This window comes from Parasteatoda tepidariorum, chromosome 4 (genome assembly GCF_043381705.1).
Source record: "Parasteatoda tepidariorum isolate YZ-2023 chromosome 4, CAS_Ptep_4.0, whole genome shotgun sequence".
Lineage (NCBI taxonomy): Eukaryota > Metazoa > Arthropoda > Arachnida > Araneae > Theridiidae > Parasteatoda > Parasteatoda tepidariorum.
The window spans coordinates 71,679,434-71,698,595 of NC_092207.1; positions in this window are offsets into that span (position 1 = coordinate 71,679,434).

The window sequence follows — 19,162 nt, forward strand, 5'->3', positions numbered from 1 at the left end:
ATGATCAAAAAGTTACAAATGGTTTTTTTAATTCAAAAGCCCGTTTCCAACTAACATCCTCATTTGAGAAAAAAAAGAGATAAAATCTGGTAGCATAACTGAAGTCATTACTAGACTTTGTTTTAGGGAAACATGAAGGCCTTGATTTGATGTGATAATTAGCGACTTAAAATTTACTTATTATAACTTTGGACTTTCTAATCTTTTAATAATCAAAAAGATTATTAAAATATTAGATTATTTTCAAGTTCAAATGGTCGCTGCAATTATAAAATATCCAATTATTTTACCGTTAATCAACTACTTCCTAACATTAAGAAAATTTACTTTTGATGGCACTTTTCCGCCATTACAAAGTCAAATGCGTAGCGATATTCGGGTTAAAAACACACTTCCGTTTATAAAGGCAATTCTAGAAATGTGTCCCACGCTCATGTAAATATCCTACACTTATGAGAACTTATAGATGTTTTCAATACAAATGTAAGCGAAAACAAATCTCAAGCTCCTTGCCATCACATTTTCCGGATGAGAAAATCTACAGCTGCTTATTACAGCTTATGGTATGGTGCTAGGCGATATTTTCAAACGTAAAATTTTCTATTCAATAAAAATAAATAATATAATTTCTGAACTAAAAGGGGATAGAGCTTTCGCCATCCAATGAGGGGAACCGTGGTTCGATCCCGGTGACGGCTGGTCGATACGAATTCCGCATCCGGCTTGCACCGACCACAGTGCTGACGTGAAATATCCTCAGTGGGTTAGAGTCCCCTTGCCATCAGGATAACCGTATGAGGTTCTCGTGATCTTCCTCTCCATGTAACGCAAATGTGGGTTAGTTCCATCAGAAAGTCCTCCACGAAGGCAAATTTCTCCCAATACTCGATCCAGGAGTTCCCTTTTCTTCTGGATTAGGTTCAAAATTACAAGGCTACGGAGTTGAACATTAGTAGTCATAAACCCAAAAATTGGATGGGCTGTTCAACGACGTTTGTAAAATGATATTACGTAATTCTGGTGAGTTTGAAATGAAAATTTGTTTTAGGTATTTTTATAGGTATATTGCTAAAATCGGTTGCTGCATTTAGAAAGAAATCTCCTTTTTGGCAGACATGATTTGGCTTTTTTGAATCATTTATTGCTATTTTTTGCAATAAAAAACAAATTGCAATACCGTGATACAAACAGTCGCACCTCGTATTCGTTAGAATTAGTATTTATTTAGAGTAACGACAAAGAGACAAGGTTTATTTTTCAAATCATCATTTAGATTTAAATTTCGCATTTTGTATATTGTTGACAAGACAATAAGTGTTTGATAACTATTTTTATTCTAACTTTATTAGGTTCCATTACCTCTCATGTTTACATGCTAGCTATCTCACATGATTACTATCTTTTCACAATTTATATTTATTATTTTGAAACTACATGTGCTGTCTATATATATTTACCATTTACCGTCGCTTCATTATTTGCTGTGTTCTCTGTTAACACAGCAAAACATGTTAAGCCAAATAGCCTCAAAATACATCGGATACAGTAACTCAAAAATATGAGAGGTAAAGAGCCTGCAGCGCTCCCTAGTGTAAAAAAGCACCATCTATTCCGAAGTACGGTTTTATTTTTGATTCTATAAAGTGTATTGCCCGTAACAAGTTAGGATGAGTGCGCATTTTTTTTTCAAGTTTATTTTTAATTTTTTTAAAATTAATTTTCCAGAAAATCAAAAAAGAGCTTCGATTTCTTTACTTTCTATAAATGATTAATTCGAAATCAGCATGTTTTTCTTTACACCTTAATGTAAATCTAGGTTTTCCCTTGAAATCTTACGTCATTTTAAATTTTGATATTGTTTTTTTATTATGCTTCGCGTCTTTAAATTCAAAAGGAGTCGGTCGGGCACGGATAAATAATGCTAAAACTGACCATTTTAAATGCACCTTTTCTAAGAATCTACTTATGATATCGCTTTGAAATGTTTTGAGGACATTTGAGACTATTTCAGTCGTATGCTGTAATAATGTTGTTGTTTCCAATGTCACTTGCCACACGGGCAAGCCTGCTTGGTGACAAATTTTAAGGCAGAGTGTGCGTTTCTTGTTTTTCAGTGGCGCTACCTATGGCCAAGAATTCGAATTCTACCACACCATACGTCATGCCCGTTAATAGGGCTGACCCATTCATACATCCATTCACTCAACCAGAGATCGTAATTTTGACCTGAATCAGAGAACGATCGATCTCCAATCTAGTACCCCCAGAGGTATTGATTTGTTATGGGATCATGGGGGACTTTTGTGACTAGACAGATTTAACGTGCATCAGTCAATGTGATAATATTTTAGCGTCAGCAGGAATAATTTTTGAAGGATGAATGATTTTTGAAACTTTTTAAAAAATTAAAAGCTCTTATTTCATAATTGTTTTAAAAAGTTTCTGCCAAAGATATGTCTTAGCAGTTATTACAGTGTAAACATATATATGTAAATGTTCCGTGAAAAAAAAACTGAAGCAATATCTTGTTTTGATGCTGAGAAAAGGTATATTAAAAAAGGTCAGATTTAGCTTTATAGGTATATGCCCTACCTATTCCCTTAAAAATTCGTTAAAAATTTTTTTAAAAAAAGTTATAATCTTGATGTTTTAATTTTTATCCATGAATCGTTTTACATTAATGATAAAATTTACATTGCATTTGTTAAAAATTTAGGAAATCAGCGATAACATAGAAATTATGGAAATTTCCCGCCCTTGGCAACAGATACGCGCCTGCAACAAGAAGATAAACATTCAGAAAGTATTCACGCATTCAGTTTCAGCTTAGATTATGTTTATTTTACAATACTGCTTAAAAGATTTAAATAAGCTTTACGGGAAACTTAATCCTATGCATAAACTTGAAACAACCGTAAGGAATATAGTAATTGCATCATCTTTCCTCTTTCTAAAATTCCGAAAATATTTAAATATCTGACATTCTTAACTTTATCTATTGCTAGTAACTTAAGTTTTGTTTTAAAATTAATAATACATCATGTTCACGGAAATTCACGAAACTACAATGTAAAGATAAGACAGAATATAAACAGAAATTTTAATCGTGATACATTGTCAAGCATATTTTTGAAATTCTCTCTTACTAGTTTTATTTTATAATAAATATTTTTAGTAAAGAAATCATTTTTAATAAATAATCATACAATCCGATGCTTTGAAAATCAAAGAAAATTGAGGAATAAATTATTTTTCATTGCTTTCTGTTAGTGCTTAACGCTAACATATTATTTCATATCTGCATAAATAAGCTGAAATTAACTTTGTACACGGTAGGAAATCTTGGACTAGGTTGAACGACGGTACACCGTGGAAAACAAATACGACGAAACTGTTTCCTGGTATATGCTCCAAGCGAGCACTTAGTCAAAGTGACGAAATTGCTATCTTTATTTCTTCGAATAAAAGAATAAAAAAATAGTAAAAAAATATTTCGTCATACTATATTTTCCAAAAAAAAAACAAAAAAACTCGTAGTGCCTAATTTTTCCAATAATCGCTTTATCGTAAATAACATATAGCTATATCAATGTCCCCTTAATAACACAAGAAAGACAGATGGAACAGGGAGATTAATTACACCCATGCCCCATGCAGGATTCGAACCCAGGATCTTTTTTGTACTAGATCAACTGTTCGACCACTTTAGTCTTTCACCTAGTTATATCATTCTAGTTAACAATATTCCACAATGAACTACAACGAGGAAATATTTTCGTCATATATTTGAAAATTTCGTCCGAAATCACGTGATTTCGTAACACAAAAGTGTGAGTTTATTTCTGAGAGTGCATCGCTCAACTTTGCAAAATGAAAATTTAGAAAATGTTTGATGAAAACACCTAATCATAACTTTTAAACTTGATATCAAAAGGAAATATACTTCAATTTAATATAATTTTAGAAATTCTTTAAATTTGCATGATGAAATTTGCATAAAGTACAGAGTGATCCAATTTTTACAATGTGATAATAATTTTTAGGTGATAACTTAAAAGTTATTATCACACTGAGAAAAAAAAGTATAGTACAAACTACCAGAATATAGTAAAATTCATAGTGTTTCTAGATTCATGATTTTGGTAAAAATAATAATAAAATATGGTTTTTTAATCTATGAAAAAATTTGGCAAATGTGGTAAAATATAGTAATTTTATTATGATACTTTAGACTATGGCATAAAAATCATTCGGTTAAATTTACTTTTCTGTTTCGTACTTTTCACTAAATGCGTGATAATAAAAGCTATAATTTTCAAAACAGTAAATCTTTACCATATAAAAGGAAAAATTGCCAAATGGATGGTTTAAATACCGTTTATTTTGGTTTTATTAACCAGAATTATGGTTTGGTTTTCTACCAGAATGACATACGATCTAAAAATTTTACCAGAATTGTTTTCTTCTTGTGGCAATAGCCGTTACTTATAACGTAACATTGCTTACAAATTATTAATAAACTTACAAATCATTATCACATTAATAAAACTCTAAAGCATTTACTAAAACATTTACTTCTCAAATTCTTCATATCTTTAAAAATGGTTTATTTAAATTGAAATTTTGGACATAAAAGGGAGGTAAATTTCACCTTTCACATTTCCAATTTTAAACTTTCCATTTTCTTCATTTTTAATCTTTTTTTTCTTTCAAAGTTTGCATGATACATCAAAAACCTTTTTGGTGCATAAATAATTTTATTTTATGCCTCGATTCTAGCGTCAGTCTTCAAAAAACTACTTTCAACATATATCTTATAAAAAGCAAATGTTTTTATTGTTTTTATTTTAACATTAAGAGAATTCAGAAAAAAATTTCTTCGATTTTTTCAACACAATTGTTGAAATTTTTCGCTTTAAATGCAAAGCAAATATTTACGTTTGTGAAAAATCGCATTTTCTATAACTACATGTTCTGAATCTTCTACTTAACTGTAACTATAACGTCTGGCATCCATTTATTTAGTAACTTCCATAAAATCGAGGAATTTTTATCTTGCATGTCATCATCATTCCAAACAATTGCTTCTCTTTTCTCTATAAAAGTGTAGACAAGGAAAGAATTTATTGAGAGGAATACAGTCAAAAGAATGTCATTGTGATAAATTTCACTCCTCTTTTGAGTAAAATTTATTTCATATCTAGTTTTTATGCTCTGAAATCAGAAGATGTTTATGGAATATATTAAAGGACCAATACTTTAGTAATTCTCTATAGACATTTTAGAAATACTATAACCTTCTTAAAATTTTAAAAAAAACTATGTTACACAGCTAGAAGATTATACTTTATATTTTATAAAAATGAAGATGAAAAGAAAGACTTGAAAAAGAGAATTACTCACAAAATCTAACTTCTTGTTACAATTTTTCACCTTTCCAAACCTTCAGAATAAACTTTATGACTAAAATTATTATTATTCCTTCTTATAAATAAATTCAAGTTTAAAAAAATTTTGAAAAAAAAATGAACATAAGTTAAAGGAACAATTTATAGAAAACGATGTTTGATTATTGTAAATCGGTAAGAAAAATTGGAAGGTCATATTTGGATATTATATTTGAAATCATATTTGAATATCATATTTGGAGTCATATTTGGATTCATATTTGGAAACATAATTAAAGACATATTTGGTGTTATATTCGGATATCATATCTGGAGTCATATTTGAATATCTTATTTGGAGTCATATTCGGATATCATAATTCGAGTCAAATTCGGATATCACACTGAGAGTCATTTTCGGATATCATATTTTTAGTCATATTCAGATATCTTATTTGGTGACATATTTGGATATCATATTTGAGTTATATTAGGATATCATATTTGAGTTATATTAGGATATCATATTGGGAGTAATGTTTGAATTTATATCATACTTACTAATGATCTTTTACTGTATAAATGGTCATTAAAATTTCATTAGTAGTTGCACAAATTTTCTTTTGTAGTTGAGATAGAATTATCTGAACAGTGCCATTGTAATTCAAAATCAAAATTTACAGAATTTGCCACAACAATATTTTCTCTAATTAAAAGCAAAGCGTGCGTTAAACTGCCTTAATTTTAACTTGAAATTTAAATTTATATTTTCAAGTTTCGAAAATCTTGCGTATCTCAAAATATATTTTTTGTTAGAGAAAAAAACTCCTAAAAATTTACTTTCTCAAAATATGAAATGGTTTTTCAGACATCATCTAAAATAAGCTTTAAGTTCTTTATTTTTTTAAATATTTCGTGAAATCTAGAATGGTCCTCAAATTTTCTTATCAGATTTAAAATTTTTTTCGAGAAACATAAACTTTGAATAACCATGAGAAGCCAAAATTTGAAAATTCATTGTTGATATAAACTTTCAAGGTTACTGTATTTCTTTAAAACTTTTTTTGCTGAATAAAGGACAAAAATGGTGAGCCTCAATGTTTTTTTTCTTTTGACTTTTGATTTCATGAGATGTTTTTTAATTTCTAAAATTTATTAAATGATCATTTTAAAATTTAGCGAAATAACAAAAACTAAATTTCTTATCTAAAAAAAATTCTTCCAATAACATCAGAAAAGTAGCATAATTTATTTTAAAAATAATAACGTGACTACGAAAAAAAAGCTTTCGCATAATTTTAATTGAATAAGTTTTTAGCCTCAGAAAAATAGACGTCGAACTTACAAACTTTCGAAAGGTACGGCATAATAACAAAATTTTGATCAAATGTGCGTATTATGATATTTCATCTAAAAAAATTCCTTTCAAATTTTACTGCTTGTCTTTAAATGTGAAGAAAGATAAAATATTTTTCCAACAGCTTGTCCGTAAGAAAGGAATCTATTAATTTCCTTCTGGATCCTTTTTGTTCAGAGAAAAAGAAAAACAAATAAAATCAATATTGAAATACCGCTTGAAAAGAAATATATTAAAAATATATTGCCTTTTTTTGTTACAAAAGTTGGTTTTATCATGAAATCTCTTAAAGATAAATATACCATTTAATTAAAATTACTTTTTTTGCAGGAGTTAAATTTGAAAAACAGTTTTTGCATGGCGATGTATTTTGATTGAGATTATCGTTTGAGCACAATTATTTGAAATAAACTTGATTAATATAGCGATTGAGAACTAAATGTAACGATGTAACTCAATCGATATAATTTAGCGATTGTGTATTTATTGTATTTATTTATCGATAAAAGGATAAATTTATCTACATTAATCTGAATTAATCGAATAAAATTTAAGAGAGCAGTAATTTTATTATTAATATTATTATTATTATTATTTCAATTTAAATAAATAAATTATTTCATCATTGTTTCGCTAATTTTATTTAATTTGACTGTTCCTTTTTTGCTTTCATTTGCATATTTCAATTTTTCAGGAAGATAAAAGATAATTCTATTGAAACAAATTACTTTTAATAAAAAGGCATGTAAGCGAATGCAATATTTTAAAGTTATTAAAAAATATTTTTATTGGCATGAACATCGCAATAACAAAGATATTATTTTAGATTTAATTCATAACTTTCAAAAAATGAAAATTTTAAAAGAAGCACATGTTTGCTCAAACAAACAAACAGAACAACAAATGCGATAAATTAGTTAATGCAATAAATTAACAAATGCAATAAATATTTATAACTACCAAATAAAATCTATAATCAAGTTTGTGCAATTAATTTGGAAACGTTTTAAAATGAAATAAAATTCATATCAGTTTTATTACATGAATGGTACAAATATATAAAAAAAAAAAAGAAAAATATTTATGCATGTTTAACTTAATATTGAAAATTGGTTAGCATAACATAATTATTTCCTCGTTAATGTTTCTGCTATCTTCTAAATTTAAAGCAACACAAATATATATATATATATATATATTTACATCTTTCTTTTTTTNTTTATATATATATATATGTATAATTAAAAAATAACATTTCAAGATGTGACAGCATCAAGCTGCTAGTATCACAACTCTAGAAGATATTTAATATTGAATAATCTCGAGTGAATCCAGAAAAAAAGATTAATATATAAAACATTTATGATACATTTTGTATTTCATATCTGTAATATTATTAATTGTGTTGATTTTATAAACAGATTTAGAAATATATTATTTTCTAAAATTGCTAAATATAAAAATTGTTATAAATATTATGTATATAAAAATAATACATTCCATATACATTGTATATAAAATTGTTAAATATACTCGAATTAAACCAAGCTTTTATAATCCCTAAACTATATAAAATAAATAACATCTAAAAAGTGTCACAAATATTTGACGTTTTTATTTACTAAAAACAGATAAGCAAGTGCTACAAATAATCTGAAATCATGTTATTTATTTCACAAATATTTTTTTTTTATTTTTACAATATTTCAGATAAATGAAAGAGAGAATAACAGATAAGAAACTCTGAAGTATATTTTATTTTGTTCCAAGTTGAAACCAAAAACAAAGTAAAAGTTTGTGGCATTTCCCGAAAGAATTCTATACAAAAATTAGATTTGTAGCCATGGTATCTGAAATCTGTTTTTCGTCCATCGATTAAAGCAACTTATTTTTCTTTAAAACACAAACTAAATATTTGTTTGTATTTTATCGAACAAATACTTTTTTAGTGGAATAAACAAAGAGGAGAACTAAAAGTTAAGTTAAAACAAAGTTCTGACTTCTCAGTAATTTAACTGAAGTGTGTATAAAAATATTTTATTATTGTGTTAACTTTAACAAACTTTAGTTTTCTTAATAATAATATTTATAATTATGTACAGTGCACGAAATAAAAAACGGACCAACCTGAATAACTTTTGATCTAATGATTAGATCTTCACGTTCTAGGACTCAATTTTAATGGCTCAAAAGATTGACCTCAAATATGCTAATTAATAAGTTCAAACGATATTTTAAGTTACCATACTAGACGCAGAAACATACTTTCTCCGAATAAACATACCTTATTTTCGATAGATTCAGATTTCTGACCCTTAAAATATAGGGGGTAGCCGCAATCTGGTAAATATGTTCCCCATAGTACATCAGGAGAGTGGTCCAAAGTTTGGATCCCTTAATGCTAATTTTACTTTTTGCGTATATCGCCATATATCGAGAACTTTTCAAGCGAATTAAAAAAAAAATTTCTCGCACTTATAAAATTCGTTTATCCTAAGTTGATTCTATATATTTATTCTACAAATTAATTCTATATATTTCTATAAATTTAGAATATATTTGTTATATTTTATTACTTTATTCCGTAATAGTCGAAACAATTTTGAGCGGTAAGGTATAAAATTTTTTACATCAGCTTAAAGTATGTAATTTCACATTACAAAATACAAAATTTGAGCGTGAATAGTTCATGAAAAAACAAATTTCAATGTTTGAATTACTTTTTCAAAATTCGATTTCTCAGGAGCTAATCAACTGAAAATTTGTGTTTTGCAAATTATTGGAAGAAATTTTAAAATAAGGAAGGCTTTCATTTTGTTTTAAAGCATTTTAAGGCAATATTCCTAAGGCGTATAAATTTCTAAAATAGCCAGTTTGCAAAATAAAATTATTGTGTTATCTTAATCAGTATGCATACGCATTATATTGTCAAAGAAAAGATTTGACTTAACTGAAAAAAATACATATATTCTGCAATAAGTTACTGCAGTCTTTGGAAGAGTAAATTTAAGGTAACATATACAAATTGTAGAATAAGAGATCGCAGCAAATATATAACCCTCGTAAAGCTAAATAGGAACCAATTCACATGGAGTGCTAATTCGAAGAACTAAAATCTCTTTCTTTCGGTTAATACGCCTTTTTTAACTGGTTCCTGAAGTCAATTTATTCTTCTCTTTAACTCTTCAACGAACTGAATTCTTTTCAGAATAGATGTCGAAAAAATCCTAATGTGATATAATAATTGCACATTTAAAAGTTACGATACAAAATTACACAGGTTTAAATAAAATGTTTAAGATTCAGGATACAAAAATTTCGAGACAAATATGCCGTTGCATATACATTTAAAGTCTAAAAATTATATTTCTTTAAGCTGTTTAATTAATAACTTATACTTTAAAACATAAAAAACATTTACAATTTTTTTTGTTGATATTATGGGATTCCATTTAATTAAAAGACACATACATGGAAGCATTTATTGTTTCGCATGTAAAATACTCAGACGATAATAATTACGAAACGTTAAACACGGATGAAATGCATGAAAATATCAGAAGTTCCTACTATGTCATCTAATTAAAACGAATGGACACAAATTTCTACTTTTTATGTGAATTATTTAAATGGTAGATGGATGAAATACATGAAAGATGCAAATATTTATTTCATTGAGGACATAAATAGGAAATGTTTAAATGCTTAAGAGTCACTTAATTGAATAAATTAAAAGAGATAAATGAGACTTACACTTTCAGATATGAAACTCACGTTTTTTACAATTCGGCAATCCTTGAACTATATTTCGTTAATTTTGAGAATAATTTCGCGGTGAAATCACTTGATTTTTGACGAAACGAGAACTTTCACATATATGACGAAAATGTTTCCTCAACTTGAAAAATCGTTGATGTGATGTTGCAGTTGTAGTTCATTTACGTCGCACTAGAGCTGCACATTGGGCTATTGGCGACGGTCGGAGAAACATCCCTGAGGATGATCCGAAGACATGCCATCACAATTTTGATCCCCTGCAGATGGGGTGGCACCCCCGCTTCGGTGGTCCAAAGACCTACACGCGAAGACCTGCACTTTACGGTAGAACAGTTTAACGAGGACCAATACCGCGCACCCTCGGTCCCTACGCAAACTGATCCAAGAGTCACCCACCCGCACACTGACCGCAGGCAGTGATGCTTGACTTCGCTGATCTACAGGGAACCGTGTCTTAACTATCAGTCCACTGCGGGACATCGTTGATGTGCATTGCTGGAGATGGTTAACTAGAATGAAGACTTGATCGAAAATAAAGTGTTGAAGTGAGCCGACAGGGTTGCATTGTTGGTCCCGGGATCGAATCCTGCTTCGGACAAGAATGTAATTTGTCTCTCTGTTTTGTCTGTCTTTCTTGTGTTTGTCAGAGTGACATTGATCTACTTATATGGTGCCCATGATAAAATAATTATTAGAAGAGGTAGATACTTTAGGCACTGTGAGTTGGATTTCTTTTTTCTTTGGCAAACAACAAAATTACGAAACATTTCTTTAATTTTAACGTAATTCGTTTCGTTGAAAAGTGACGATAGTTATTTCGTCACTTCGACAAAAAAAATGTTTCGGAGCGTATGCTAAAAAATGGTTTCGTCAAAAACAAAAAAAAAGTGGACAAATATAAAATACTTAGTAAAAATATTTAATTTGATTTAATTACGATATACTTATATAATAAATCTCCTTAATGCTCAAAATTATATGAATATATGAATGATCAATAAGTAAATACACATTTGAAAGACACATAAATGAATTTAGTAACCGTCATGTTAAGAACTTTAAAAAAATACAAAAACATACGTCAATTTAAATACTTTGTAAAAGCATATACGAAAGAGTTAACAATTACAAATGTTAAGTACTTAGGAAAATGGTTTTATTGCTAAATGTTTGAAATGTGTAGGATATACTTTTATAATTTATCACATGTCGCATAAAATAAATACTTAAAAGCTTAAGAGAATTAATTTGCATAAAGGAAAGAGATATATTAGCTAGTAAGCGGCATAAAAACAAAACTTTAATTTGAATGAATTAAGTGCCACACAAATAATTACATATATTATTTGAATATATAACCTATATGGATTTATTAACCAATATTAAAAACTGCCTAAGAACTGAATAAACTCTTAATAGATGCATATTAAGTATGGTGGATAAAAAAAAAGTAACGGGGCAAAGATATAAAAAATTTAAGAGTTTTAACTAAATGTTACACACATGACATATAAAAATTTCATATATTTGAATTTATTAAGCATCACAAGGTAAATATTTAGAAGAAACCTAGGAATATGTCTATGAATATTAAAACAAAATTACAGTTTAAAAAATTATTTACGTAGAAAACATTGAAACTTACCTTGAAATTATAAAATGTAAATTTTGTTGATACGATAATATATTTTTAAAGAACGTTTGAGATGTTTGAAAGATATTTTCCTTTGATAAATATTTCAGTACCTTTTTTGATCGACAAAAAAGAAACAGGTTAAAAGAATATTTAGAACGAATTTCTCCTGTCAAAAAGCAAAATATAAAAGAGAAAAATCTCTATTTTTGATCCAAAATTTTACCGTAGTTTTGGTGGCTTCAGAAAATTCTGTGAGTTTCAAATAAATTTCAAAATAATTTAAAAGTCTACAAGTGAAGGTGCAAATAAGGGGCACGGAATGAGGGTGAGGGATAATAAAGTTTAAGACTGCTATGCATGAAACAAGTAATTTAGATAATTCCAGAAGCAAAAACAGATCCTTGTTTATTTTTTTCAGAAAATAAGTATTTTTAAAATATTGTTTTAAAAAAAATATTAAAATTGTGCAAGTGTGTTACTGACGTACTCTAAAATGTGCAGGAAAAAGACTTCGCGTTGTTTTAACCCCTTGCCAGCCGAGGAAAATTTCGAGATTCATTTTCCCTGTGCAAATGGTTTCAACCAACAAAGGCACGCGTACTTTTGGTGTGTAAACGTTTTTCTCCAATCTGGCACGATTTCAATCTGAGAAATGTTTACTTTTATAAGACAAAAAAACAAAGAATAATAAATTATGAAATTTAAAGTGTAACAGTATAATAATAATGAAAATATTATTGTAATGAATGTAAAAATGTAGCCTCATATTCCGAAACTTTTGATCCCAAAGCTGCAAGAAAATAGTAATCTAATTCAATCTCATACCAATTGCATAAAAAATAAAAACTTTTATTACACACGGTGACAAAAACGGAAGCGAAAGAAAAGTAAAAAAGTTCTTACTACTCAAAAGAAACACAAGCAATAACTGAACAGCTGTTATTTATAGATTGTCTAAAGTAAGAACTCCCTAGAGATTCGTCTGATACCGTGGCGGTGACTATGGTGACGAGGCCGACTCTCATGGCCGACAGAACAAGGGTTCGAGTCTTAGTGTTAACAGCACAATATATTCTCCATACTTCTCAATACATGCAGAGTTTTTAGAAATCTGCAATCCCCAATTTTTGACCCTGGACGATTGTAACATGATACTCTCATCCCCGCAAAGATGGCAGCCCCATATAGCTAGTAAACTATTCCCAATATACAGTTGAGTATAGTTTGGTTTTGAAACAATGCTAATTGTAAATGGTAAAGAAACCATGCAGTTTTGTACTCATAGTTTTTTAACCATACTAGTTATAAACAGTTTCAAAATCGGGAAATTAAAAAATGTTATTTACCTTAAACTTTATGACCAAAATTTTAGAATGAAAATTCTAACTGTGCGTATTAAAATAAGATTAAAATAAACACTTTTTCGGATAAATCTAAATTAATTAAAAAATATCACTTACACCCTCCATCCAATCAGATCTTCAATTTTTTCATGAGAGACATTGAAATAACTGCTTACTATTTGATTTTAATTAGTTTTACGTTGCATCATTTTATTTCTATAAATTCAAAGATTTCTTCGGGATGCTTTTTTTTTATTCCTATACAACTTTATAACAAGAGTATTTTTAAAATTCGAGGATTTCTTCGGGATGCTTTTTTTTATTCCTATACAACTTTATTACATGAGTATTTTTAAAATTCTCCATGATTTAAAAATAATTCTTTGTGGGAGAATTCAGAACATAAAAAATTCATTTATTTTAAAGAAATTCTTGTTATTCATATTTCATTAAGACATGGCACAAACTTTTGTACTTTTTCAATTAATGATTGATTACAGAATATCTTATAAATTTTGAAAAATTATTTTATAGTTTCTACATTTTAAAAGTGTAAATGAACAGTAAAAATAAGTAAAATATGCCATGTAATACTGAATAATTAAATCTGAATTGAAATTCAGAAACGCAACGTTTCCTAAAAATATAGTTTATGTTACATGACAAGTTAGGTTTATCCATTAAAATAAATATTGATTAAATAAATATTTATTAAATAAATATTCATTTAAGGAATATGATAGAAATATGCGATTTAAATAAATTGTTGTGATATATATATTTTGCTTTATAATGAAAAATTAAGGAATAAGATTAAGGAATTATGTTATGCAATTGTGTTTAAATTGTTAAATCGAAATGGATAATTTAATAAACATTACGAACATTTTCGGGACGCTTTTTCTGCATGAATATAAATTCCTTAATCAGCCAAAAAAATATTATACATATTTAAGCTTGCAGGGAAATGATATCCTGGAAGAGTAGATTATTTTAAATTACGAAACGTAGATATGTAAATAATTTTAAGTTACGAAGTATAGACCAAAAAAATATTATATGCACTGAAGAGCCATTACATTATGACCACCCACTATCTATAACAATGGGCTCACCCACGTTTTCATGGTTTCTCGCCCATGAACAATGTTTTCATAGGGCACACTTGGACCCATAATCCTCATGGAACAATCCCTGACGTCTGTAAGCTACTTGAACATAGTTGCAGACCAGGTTCACCCATTCATGGCAACAGTTTTTCTTGCGGGGGATGGTGTTTACCAACAGGATAATGCACCATGTCATAAGGGTCGAAACGTAGAGGAACATTCCAGCGACTTTCAAGTCATGTCTTGGCCCCCAAATTGACCTGACCTTAATTCAATAGAGCATTTGTGGTCCTACTTGGAAAACCAAATTCATACTGCCACGCTACCCCCTCGCAATGTGAGGGAATTGCAGGACCAGTTGGTGAGCGCTTGGTGCCAGATACCTCAGACTACCTATCAGCACCTTGTGGAATCAATGCCACGGCGGGTGCTAGCAGTTTTGAGGGATAAAGGTAGTCCTACATGTTATTAGCAGGGTGGTCATAATATAATGACTCTTCGGTGTATATTTAAGCTCGCAGGGAAATGATGCGCAGGAAGAGTAGATTATTTTAGGTTGCGAAGTGTAGAACAAAAAAATATTATATATGTTTAAGCTTGCTAGGAAATGATACGCTGGAAGAGTAGAGCTTTTATGCCATGCTTGCATAGGTTTCCAATGTGGTCACAATGGCTCACTAGTGGGCAGTGAAGACCTTGGGGGGAGATGGAAAAATTATGGATATTTGAAGTTAGCAAACAAACTATCGATAAAATTTGTTCAGAAATAATTAAAAAAAGCAAATTTTTCAGACTTGGTGTCGAAGAATTGTTTACCTTTCTAAGCATTTAATATTTTTTATTATAGCATTTATGTTATTAAAATTGTTTATCTTGTTCATGATCTCTATATGAATTTGAAACTTTAGTGCCCCTGCAGCTTCTCTGAATTTCTATTTACTAAATGAACACATTTCTTTTAAAGTTGAAAATTTATTATTCAAGAAGTTTTGTGTTTTATTTTATTTGCTTATAAATTGTTTTATTAAAAAAAGTTTTGAAGGTGCTATTAAGTTAATTTATCTGTATGATTTTTATGTTTCCTTCTTTGCTTAATAATTCAAAGGGGCTAAATCCAATTGTAATTAACTTATGATTTTCTTTTGTCGACTTTTAAAATATCATTAAATAATATGAAAAGTGTAAAAAAAAGAGGGACAAGGTTTTATTAATATTTTTCCCCTTTATAAGGGGGAGGCGAAAAGTGAAGCGACTTGCAAAGTTGACGGTGCACCAAAAAAGGTTGGAAACCTAAGCAGGGTATCATGATAAAATTATCAAATTTTAACAAATTTAGCAAATTCTTATCAAACATTATTAAACTATTTTATTATTAATTTTACCAGACTTATTACCAAAGCGCTTCTGTAAAAATTACCAAGCTTTTTGGTGCTCTTCTTGCCTAGAGCTACAAAAACGGTAAATTTTACCATATTATGGTAGTTTTGATCTTAATTTTTTCTCGGTGTATAATAATATATGATTGCATTATGATGATTTTACAGTAATACAATGAAAAACGAAATCTTTTTCCTCGTAAACTGAAACATGCGTTAAATAAAAAATTCTGAACAACAATCTTTATACTTATTTTTCAGAACAATCAAGTTTGACCAAACATTGTATACCATGATTATTCTTTTTTTTTTAACCTTTACTCTAACCACTACTTCGCATAAATGTCACTTCTCAATATCGTCTGTGACTTTCAAGAGACATTTATTAGTTTTATTCACATTGTCATAAAGTATTAGACTTTTTTTCTGTCACAAACTTCTGTCACGTCCACGACCAAAAGAAGATTTAAAGATTATCTCTCTTCTATAACTAGTAGAATTATTGAATGAAATCCCTGTGAGAGCAACAAAAGCACTTCTCACGACCACCAAAATGTAGTTTCAGCATTTCCGGAAAACGTGATGATTTTATGTTATTGTTCCTAACTACTTTCGATATCCTTTCCTTTTCTTTTCTCGGTGAACTTCTTATTGTCAGGTGCGTGCCAAATCTTTGGAAAATAGACTGGCAATCATTACGTTATTGGGTTTCAATGGTTATTGTTGTGTCCTTATTATATAATATATTTTTTTAATCTTATTTACAAACAAAAATATGCTTGCACTTATTACATGCAAAATCAGTAAAATTTCTCAAATGATGTTGTTTTTACCTTCATAGTTTCCTGTATTCGAATACTCGAAACTTCTAAAAATTGCTTTGCGTTTTACCAGATTAAACTTTAACGAAACACTAGGGCCCACATTCAGTGGAAATACTTCTTTACTTGTTGCTAGAAGCTACAGATTTCGTAAAAAGTATTAGACTAATTCAATTGGGTACTTGCACTTCAAGAAAAGGAAGATCACTTACACCCACACATATGACTTATGACGTCATCGTCAGCTGATCATTTATAAGCAAAATGGTATGTTAAAGTTGAGCTGTAATTTTTTTCAGCCCGTAATTTAAGCATTCAGCATTAATGTAGTTTCAGCCTTTCCGGGAAACATGATATTATTTTTATGAAAATTTTATGTTATTGCTCCTAGCAACTTTCGGTATCTTTTCCTTTTCTTTTCTTGGCAAACGTCATATTGTCAGGTGCGTGGCAAATCTTTGAAAAATAGACTGATAATGGTTAAGTTATAGGGTTTCAACGGTTATTGTTATGTCTATTATTATATAAATATTATTATATAAAAGATATTTTTATCATGTTATTTACAAAAAAAATGTATGTGCACTAAATACTTACCAAATCAGTAAAATTTCTGGATATGATACTGTTCAATGATACTGTTTTTACCATGCTATATTCTTGTTTCCATTTTTATAATATTCATGCTATTTCATTCGGATACTCAAAATTCCCAATAATTGCTTTGTTTTTATAAAATCGAGTTTCAAAGAACTGCTTGAGTGAACATCCCATGAAAATACATCTTGTTGCTTGAAGCTACAAGCTACGAAAAAAGCATTAGACTTCATTCAATTGGATACTTGCACTTCAAAAAGAAGATCACAGATACCCACACATGTATCCTGTGACGTCAGTGCAAGCTGATTGTTTCTAAGCAAAGTGGGGTTCTAAAGTTGAGCTGAGTTTTTCCACCTAAGTCAAAATGCTGATTAACGTGAAGTTAATTAAATACTGCGCTTTGTTGAACATCGAATGTGTTGAATTATAATTTCTTTCTTGTCTACTTCTTATACTTAACTTACATTTATTATTGGCTTATGGATTTTATTGCAACCGTGAAGCATTTTTGTTTTGTATACCTGGTAACTTCGAAGCAAAATTAGTTTCTTTATGTTCCATATAGCTCCGTGTCTCTCTTTGTGTTACGTAAGAAATATATAGCGAAATAATTGAAATCTTTGTGAAAGAAACTTTGTGAAAGAATATATAATATCTCTCTTAAAAGAATTGATACTTGACGGGTTTGACTTACTCCAAATAGAACAGAAAGAACAGTTGTTATCGTAAGTAAATGGTATGTTTCAACAACCAAACAGGATTAGGATACAGTCTGCTTATGGAAAGAACTCCCCTCGCCATTCATCTATAACAGTGGCGGTGATTACGAGGTGCAACTATTTCAAGTTAGGTAAATATTTAAGACAGGTTTTAGCTCGAGTCAGAGGGAGAAAGGAGGATTAGGGGGAAGAGAAGCTCCCCTTTTTGTAATGTGATGCATCTTGTTTCCATAGCAGCAGACGGTCTTAGACTTTGTGGAGAAGGAAGTTCTTTCCATAGATAAACTCTACGCAGACTACGTCACTTGTAGGTATCCCATTCGTAACAAAAATACTACGTAAAATGAAGTCAGAGGAAATGAGTGTGCTTATTCAGAACCAAGAATATAAGCCGTGAAACATACTTGCTACGCGAGCACTCTAACCTGTTTATCATCCTGTCATTTGGTTAAAAAGGTTAAAATAAATTAATAAAAATTAAATAAATCAAATTAGAATATTCCATATAATCTGAAACATTTTTGTATTTAATTGTTCTTAAATATTGCAGGTTTTGCTGATTCGTCCCTGCTTATCGTTCTAGAGAAAGGTTTCCTTGAAGAAAATAAGTACAGCAACCAAATTTGTATCGCTTTGAAAAAAATTTTTACAATTCATAAAGTGTGCAATAAGAATTTTTCTCAAAACTTTAATGTATTCTCCGTTGTTTCTCTGCGGCAATTTTCCCAATTATAAAAATTCATTTTTCTGTAATAGAATACTTCAGCTTATTAGGGAAACTTGACAGTAAACACGGAGAAAAAAAATCAAGGTAAATATACCGGTCTGTATAAACATAACATTTCTGTAAAAAAGAAGAAAAGAAACATAAGTCTGGTTAATAAAAGCAAATGACAAGCATATAACATTTCAACCATTCATTTAATAATTTTTCTGCTGTTATGGTAACTATTTTCAGAAAATTCTGATTTTCAAAATTATAGTTCTTATGACCACACATTTAGTAAAAAATACTGAACTGAAAAGTAAATTTTACT